Below are 9,302 nucleotides of genomic sequence, written 5' to 3' on the forward strand. Positions count from 1 at the left end.
CTGTTAAAGCTATGTGGGGAGAATGGCTGAGTGGTTTGCTAATATTAAACTCTAGAGCTAGACAGGTTCACTCACCCAGCAAAGGTTACTCTGAGCAGCTGCAGCCCTCCTTTGGGGCAGAGCCTGGAAAACCAATAGCAGAGTGGAAGAGAGAAAAACGGAGAAGACCTAGAATGTGCAAACCTGGCTCTTTCCCCCAACTTATTCATCAGAGCAGTTACTTCTCCTCCCTTGAGAGGGCTGAAAGTGATGGGTGGAAAGAGGTCAGGTATTTGACTCCTATAGAAGTCTCTGCACATGGGAGGGAACACCAAGAAAGGGAATAAATTCGCTCCCCTTGACATCCGTTTTTAGTTCCTCTACCAGTTATGAGCCACCTCATAAAGGATTTCTTATGTTCTCCTGGGGCACAAGGACCCATCCATCATGAACCCCAAATTACACATTCCTCTTCAGACTCTGGAACCAACACTCCCTGCATACTTGTCTGGCTAGTCTTGGCCCCTTCACTCTGAGTGGGCTAAAATCCCAGAGGAAAGGGTTGGTGGGGCAGGAGATGGCTTATTATGAGCACCTTACATTTTCTGTTCTGTAATAACAGTATCCCTGAAGCCATAGAGCACACAGTCAGAATCTAGTTTTTTAAGATGCAAAAGAGGGAAAAACGATTCTCATTCATCAGGTTTCTTACAGAATAAAGAGTAAAATGCAAATAAACATTCTGAAAGTTATTCTGCTCATCTTGTTAAAATAACATTTATAATTTAAATAATAGGCATTTTTGATAGATTGGTTTAAAATTCAGTGTTGATAAAGAAGGAAGACAACATAAAGTTTAATCTTTCCCCTCACACATCACTGAAGATTTAGCACTGGAGTTCAGTGATTCTATGTTGACAGAAAGAAGACTTTTTTGGAAAGATGAGACTCTGGCCAGTTATAAAATAGACAATTCTTAATGTTCTCCTTCAAAGTGGACCTTCTGGTGGTACAGGCAGCTGTCCGATGAAAGATATGTTTGATGCAGTATGACTTTCGAAAACAGTCTTGCCTTGAAAAGAAAAATCTAAAGGCCAAAATCAAAATACAACTATAAATAAACCATGCTCAGGCTTTCTCCTTGAATGCGGATGAAGAAACAGGTCACCCAGATATTGTTCGCCACAATCTCGTGAATGTGAAGGAGAGCCAGGTTAACGCAGAATAAGAGGAGAGATGCTGAGTTCTTCATTACATCTTTGAACTGACGAGTCAAACCAATCCTATCCTACCTCTGAAATTTTGAGTTACAAGAGCCTATAAAATGTCTTTATTATTTGAGCCAATAAGTAGATAGAAAAATTTTTTAAAAGAGTGGTAACATCTTCAGCTATTTTTTATCGTGAATTTGGCTTTTTAAATTCATTCCTGTCACTAGGTAGGCTTTGAAGAAATACAGCATAAAGCAGTTATGTTTTGATAACAGGGAGAGAAAGAAAAAAGGAGCAGGAGGAGAAAAAGGTACGAGGTGAAGGAGGAGAGAAAAAAAAGCAAAAAGTTATATTTAAAGCCAGCTTCTGGACCTGAATTTTTACCAGACTAAAACAAAATGAGAAAAATAACAACCATCCAGAGAGGTTTTTGTGAAGTTAAAGTTATTCAGTTTAAAGGACTTTTCTTAAATTCTGAGATTATGTTCTAACTACATCCTTCACGAAACAGGAATGGCGGTGATAATAGATAGTAGTAGCTTTTTTAAAAAATTTTTCATTTGAACTAAAAATTGTACAGCCTTATTATTGTCCACCTTATTTATAAAGAAAGTTTACTGGTCCAAAACTTTGTTAGAATCACTTCGTTAGAAGGTGAGGCGAAGGCCAAGAATCCAGGAGCAGCACAAGTTCCACTTTGAATAGTATAGCATAGTTCAGTGTGGAACTGGAAGGAATTAGAAAATAGAAAAAGCTAAGGCAAAAAGATAGTGAGGCAGATAGAGCTGAAGTGTCGATAAAAGAGAATTAATGAGCCTTTCCATCCCCTTCTTTTCTATGATCTTTGACCGCTTGAATGAAATATATATGTTTCACAGTGTTCAATGAACACTACACAAGTGTTTTCTGTTATGGATTAGTGCAACTTGTCTATACTTAAGGGAGATAAAGAGGAAAATCTATATTTAAAATTCAATGTCTGGCATCCACTTTCTCATTGGATCCTCACAAACTACCATTTTTATCTCTACTTTATAGATGAAGAACTTGAGTATCTAAAAAGTTATATATATCCATAAAGATCATAAAGGATGAAAGCCTAATTTGAACCAAAGACATGTTTTCAACTATATCACGCAGCTCAGAATTATCCTTAATGCTGAGGATATCTACAACATAAAGCACAAAACTGCTTATATTAACATTTAGACTATATTGTGATTTTTAAGACTTTTACTGCAGAATATTAACCATTACTATTATATTTAATTCAGACAAATGGCAAAGTGAATCTATCAATTCTGGGATTATATACCAAATGTTGATATAACATTTAAGGGTTACCCAGAAGGGAAGGAGGTGACTAAGGTTAGGATTTATAGAATCTTGTTTGTGTTTTGGAATTTAAATTTATTAGCTACAGAAAAACATAGTAGAAGATTTAAAAAGCAGTTTGTCTTTGCAAAACTCTTTTAGAAAATTTCCTTAGAGGGATGGGGGAAGACGGAATGGAAGAAGGGGATGAGATTAAACAGACAAGCCATCATTCTACGTCTTACTAAAGTGATACCAGGTCTTTAATCAGCAGTAATGTGAAAGGAATACAACATAAGTAAAGAAGCCTGAGAACTGAGTTTTAGATTTTAATGAAGTTCCTCCTAGTTATATATTTTAAGGGAATACTAAGTACAGCTCAACAAAACAATGACTACTCTAGAAACAAAATCTCGTTTATGGATGTTCTTTAATCTTGAATTTTGCCATTGTCCATGTTGATAAATCTCATCATCAAAGCAGAGATTTTTTTCTGTCAGAAATTATATATTTTTGTCCAAACTATTGCTGAAATATGATGAAGCAGCGGATTCAGCACTTAGTAAGAAAATAAAACTCATTCCCCATCTAGATTTAGAATACATCCTTTAGCTAATGATAAATCTGGAGCTTTGCACAACTTAGATTTCAGTTTCTCAGTAATGACCAAACCCAACATCTATCCCTTTTTCTTGCTGAAACACTTGAAAGAAATAATTCTCACTGTCACAGTAATTTAGAAATTTTTTAATGAAACAAAAAATATATGGGCCTTTCAAAAGCTCCATACATCTAAGGGACATGTAAGCACAGCTCTCTGCTTTTCATTCTCTATGGAATGGATTCAGCCTTTCTCTTTCTACGAAACAAGATGATTGACTATTTTATATATTTTGAAAGGACACTTCCTAGCTGTCTTTCTATTGGCAATTCTTAACTAGGATAAAGTTTGCTTTTTGGGGAGGGAACAGAAAAGAACTTCACACTGCTCAAAGGAGAGTGATATAAGAGCTACATGTGAAGCCTTAAAAGTTCAAATATAGAAATAGGGACTATGTTCTCTGGAAAACCTAATCAACAGCATTTGGGCCATGGTGAAGATCTGGAAATCACAAGTTAGTGTCCTGTGACCTAATTTCATCTGCCCTTGGTCAAAATGGTAGACTCAGAATGAGAGAATCAGGCCCTGGTAGCAGGGAGCTAGCCTAGTACTATTAATTAGGTCTTAGTTTTGCTAGCAATCACAGCTGGCAGTCACAGCCAAATTTTGTCCTTTTCTGTTGTAGGAGAACAGTTTCACAGAACATTAACACCAGACAAGGCCATCTGTGACCATGATGGATTAGGACAAAAACAAGTCCATTCTGTATTCATGCCTGAGAACAGACAAAAACATGAACGTTCTTCAAACCGCAAAAATAACCAAACAACCCCTAGCCTGGCTCAGAAAAGTGACTGCTGCTTCTTTACCAATTACAGCTTTAGCCTCGTTCTATTCCTTCGTTCTGGATAAAATTCACTGAGATACCTGTTATGCATTACGGTGTGCTTTTCTCCACGCCCCCCCCCGCCCCCCACACCCCATTCACATATTGAAATCCTAGTCCTCAATACCACAGAATGTAACCTTGTTTGGAAACGGGTTATTGCACATGGGAAGAGTTAAGTCAGATGGGCCCCTGATCCAACGTGACTGACATCCTTATAGAGAGGGGAAATTTGGACGCAGATACAACTACACAGGGAGAATGCCTTGTGAAGATTAGTACTATGCTACCAAAAGCCAAAGAACGATCTGGAAGCTAAGAGAGGTCTGAACAGAGACCTCCATAGCACCTTCAGAGGGAGCATGTCCCTGCCAACACCATGGTTTTGAACTTCTAGCCTCCAGAACTGTGAGACAGTAACAGAAACTTATAAATACCCAATAATAAAATAATCCTTTCTTGATTTTTCTGACAGCATCAAATCCAGAGCAAAACCTTACTTGCTTGAATCCTCCTCAAATCACCTAAGTCTTTTTTGCACATACTCTTACCACAGTTTCTTATGGTGTGTGTTCTCCTTTGTTTGCAACAAGTCAATAAAACGAACTTTGTTTAACTGTAGGTGTATTCCTGGTGACCTTTGGCCAAAGGGCATTCACGTAACTCAGGAAACTTTTTTTTTCAATAATGCATATAATTATTGGTTACTCTTGCTTGAGGTTTTTGCAGAAAACACTTAAATTCATATCATATCATGAATGTCCATTCTCTACCACATTCTCTACACTGTAAAAAGTTTCCTAGAGATCACTAATTGGACTTTATCCATTATCAAATCTGCTCTTTTTTGCTTCAAATGTGGATTTTTAATTGATTCTGTATTTTTAATCTCATTAAAAATGTTTCGCTATCTTTCTACTTTCATTGTCTTAACACACCTTTCTCTCTCTCTCTTTTAATTTAGCCTTTCTCTCCTTATACTTTGTGGTCTTGTTTCACATAGACTATGTTGCTTTGTATCTTACTGAAAATTTCAAAAAATTTTCTCAATTTTTTTTCGGTTTCTATAATAAATCGTTTTTAGAGGTTTTCTCCCTTTTTATCGAGTCCTCAATATCACAAATATTGTTTTGCGATAAATTTTCAAAATCTCTATAATTTTTGTTTGTCTATATAGTAGATTAGCTTATTGCTAGAAAATATTCACCTCTATGTAGGAATATAGACTACAGAGTCCAGCCTAGATCATCCAATCCCTAACTGATCCACAGATTCACGAGAATAAATATTTATTATTGTACGTCACTAAGATTTTGTGGTTATTTGTTATGCATTAACAGCTAGTGAATACTTGTGTTTTCTCATTTATTTGCTAGCCTATTCACAGTCCCATGATGAGCTAATTATCCAAATCCAGAATTTGTCTGGTTGGGTGGATGGATGCCCTTGATTTCGCTTTCTGACAATTTAAGTGTTGGCTAAATTTCCTCTTTAGATCTGCAACTGTTTACTAGGTTAGTATACTCAGCTCCTAGCCCAAATTCTAGCAGATGAAAAATCACATCCATCTAACTTCGTTCTGTGGAACCCATGGAAATTCATTCTATCCCGCTAGCAGTTTTCTGACATTGAACACAAAGAGAATATGAAAAATGATTCCCCCAAGGCTGGCGCTCTCTATCTATAACACGTTAGTTATGGAAATTACTAATCCCCAGATTTAATGTATTCCCTCCTTCTTGTCCAATTGTCTCCTTCTAGTTTCAGTTCCTAAATAGATATAAGAAGAAAGGTACTAAAAGGCTGATAGAAATGGCGGAGAGAGGCGGGAACGGCAATTTGGCAGTCTAAAAAAGCAACAGCCACAGAGGAGAGGGAGAGTGACCTGGTTTCTTTTCAGTCCAGGCCTTGTGTTTCCGAGCCTGGGGCAAAGGGTTGAAAGATATGAGGGTTGTCCAGGTTCCCGTGTCACAGCACGGGCTCGGCGTCTCAATCCAGGTTATCCATGGAGTTTAGGAGCGTTTCTCTTAAGTCTCAATCTGCAGTGTCGTGTGCTCTCATGTTTCTTTTTTTCCCCATATATTTCCCTTTTCTTAAGAATTTTAATAAGAAACTGAGAAAAGATGGGTCAAAAAGCTCCTCAGCAGATGGCATTTTAAATTAGGAAATAAAAATGACTACAGTGGTATAGTCAGAGTACATGTTCCTTAAGGGCAAAAACTAATTTTACATTTCTTATCTCATTTATAGCACAGTGTTAGCACATGGTAGTTGTTCAATAGATTTTCTTTGATGGATAAAATCAGATTGATATAAATCATAGATAATTCCTAATTATCCAACTGGCATTTCTTGACAACTGACAAAGAAATTTTATACCCATTTCCAAGGTTAAAATATCATGCTGCTCAGATACTAAGCCAATTCATTGTTCAACTAATGTAAATTAGTACCAACTTCATAACTTCATAAGTTTATCGTGAAGATTTAAAGAGCATTGCTTAAAGCAGTCAGTATAATGTTACTATTTCAGCAAATATGTTTTAAACTTAATTTAAATATCAGCTTTTATTTTAAGCCACTCAGAGTATAAGTTCCTTAATCATAGGGCTTTAATATTCTTCTTCGATCCTGTACCTTTATTTTTATTTTTTATTTTTTTAATTCATTAATTTATTTTTTATGGTGACATTGGTTAATGAAATCCAGTAAGTTTCAAAGTTTCAGCTGTACCTTTTAACAGTGATATATATATATATATCGCCTCTACCCTTGGTAACCCCTAGTCTATTCATCATGTCCGTGAGTCTCTGTTTGTCCTGTTCCTTTGTTGCTTTTAGGTTTATATCTCACATATAAGTGATATCATGTGATTTTCTACTTTTTCTGTCTAGCTTATTTCGCTTAACATGATTATGTCGAGGTCCATCCACATTGTTGCAAATGGCTGTATTTCATCTCTTCTTATGGCTGAGTAATAGTATATATGTACCACAGCTTCTTTAGCCAATCATCTATCATAGGACACATTGGTTGCTTCCATGTCCTGGCCACTGTGAATAATGCTGCTATGAACATCGATGTGCTAATATTTTTTCGGATATAGGTTTTCAAGTCTTTGGAGTAAATACCCATTAGACGGATTGCTGGATCACATGGTAGGTCAATTCTTAGTTTTTTAAGGAAGCTCTATACTGTTTTCCATGGTGGCTGTACCAATTTGCAGTACTGCTAGCAGTGTATGAAGGTTCCTTTTTCTCCACATCCTCTTCAACATTTGTTATTACTTGTCTTGTTGTTGATTATAGCTATTCTAACAGGTGTGAAATGATATCTCATTGTCCACCCTGTACCTTTAGCATCTAGGTGCTTGGTATACATTTATTGAATGAATGAATGAATGAATGAACAAATGAGTTAAGTCACATCCAGTCCTAAATTCTTTGTTATCCACTTTGGAGGATTAATCACTGGTTCCTATTATCTGTATTAGAAATGAACAAGTCACTATACGAGTTTATTATTTGGTGGCACCAACACAGGTAACGAAAACTTCAGAATGGTTAACTTCAAAATAGGTACAATCAGCTAAAAAGAAATTACTCCTGAGTGAAATAAGATATTTCCTGTCTAAACTTTTCATGATTAAAAATATTGTGACAGGTATTAACAGCAGGTAATTCCATGTAAATTAGTACTTGAGCCTTAAAACAAAGCTCCTTAGAAAAGTTTCTTTTAATTCTGGTGCAGCAACTCCCTAAAATATTCAGCATTTATGGCAATGTTGACATGAGTTCATTATAAAAGTGATTTTAGCTATTATTAGTGGAAAACTTAGGTTAAGCAATCACATCAAGTACCTTGGCAAATTAGTCAAGTAAATATTTACAAAAATATTTACATGACATAGGCAAATGATTTAGAAATTTTCTATTAAACAATCATCTTATTTATTTTATTTTGTTGTGCTTCACCTCAGTGAATCTGCGCTATAATGAGAAATTTAAAATTTAATGATCTTCAGCTTTTAAATCCTATGATTTTATAGTTTTTCAGTCCTGGGGACAAATGTGTTTTGCTTCTTTTTTCGAGTGATTAAGACAAAAATTAATGTTTTAAGTGTTTGAAATGACATATTTTTATTTTATTTTTACTTTATTTTTATTTTCCTGCTTGTGCTGCTTCATCAATTGAGTCCAATCAAAATGCTATTTTGGAAAGTTTGTGAAATTAAGGTTTCTAGAATTTTCCTTTGCTCCAAGTCTAAATTCAATGTATGAAGGTTAGAGAGAAATCTCAGAATAAAAGAACAGTGTCATATGTAAACGAAAGCAAAAATCGTCTTTGAAAAAGTCATAAAAAGCAGCTTGTTGTTTCAGTGCCAGAATTTTCTTTAAGGATTAGTTGTAGCGTGTTGGTCAGACTTTTCTGAGCCAACATCGCCACCTGTTGGTAACGTTGTTACAGTATCGTACAGAATGAAATTTTGGTTGATGAATGGTGATGGTTTTTTTGCCTTTGCTTTGGTCTGTTTTGTGAATTTTATTCAAATTGGAATAGAAGGAAGGAAACGATTTCTTCTACTTTCTGAACAAATTACATAGTTTGGTGTAGTGACTAAGAACATTAACTATTTCCTACTGTGTGACCTTGGCAAGTTACTTATAGCTTTGAGTCTTTGCTTTCTCATCCACAAAATGGACATATTTAGAACAATGTTTGGCACATAATATGTGCTCAATAGATAGTAACTATCATTATTACTTTCTTATTAAGGCAAACCTGAACAAAAACTTCTCAATTATTTTCTGGGAACATTCTTAATTCTAAGATATAATGGAAATTCTAAAATTTTGCTGGTTTTATTTTCAATTCTTGAAATTAATCAGTCTTAAATATATTTGAGAGTCACTTCAGGTTATAATCTTTTTTTTTAATAAACACTACTGGTTTTATCTTGAATTTTTACATTTTTCTACAAACTCAATTTATTATGGTGACAAAATTTGAAAAAGAAAACTATAAACACATGAAAAACGAGTAATGCTTTTGGAAATGCAGCATATGCTTATTAAAAACAGCTTCTAGAATATGGATATTACAGAAAAGGAACAGATACACATTCTGTGCATCGTCAGGTCAGAAATTCACCGAGGGCTCCTGTGATATTCCTACACTGCTTCTTTTCTCCCGACAGCCACCTTGTCCCATTTCTTCACTTTGAGATTTACTCTGTAGGCTCATGCCCTTTCCTCTGTAAATTTGCCTCTCTCTTCCCATCTTCTGTCAAATCTTCTCTTCATTGATTCTC

The sequence above is a fragment of the Rousettus aegyptiacus genome, unplaced genomic scaffold, assembly GCF_014176215.1.
Source record: "Rousettus aegyptiacus isolate mRouAeg1 unplaced genomic scaffold, mRouAeg1.p scaffold_m13_p_1, whole genome shotgun sequence".
In the NCBI taxonomy this organism is placed as follows: Eukaryota; Metazoa; Chordata; class Mammalia; order Chiroptera; family Pteropodidae; genus Rousettus; species Rousettus aegyptiacus.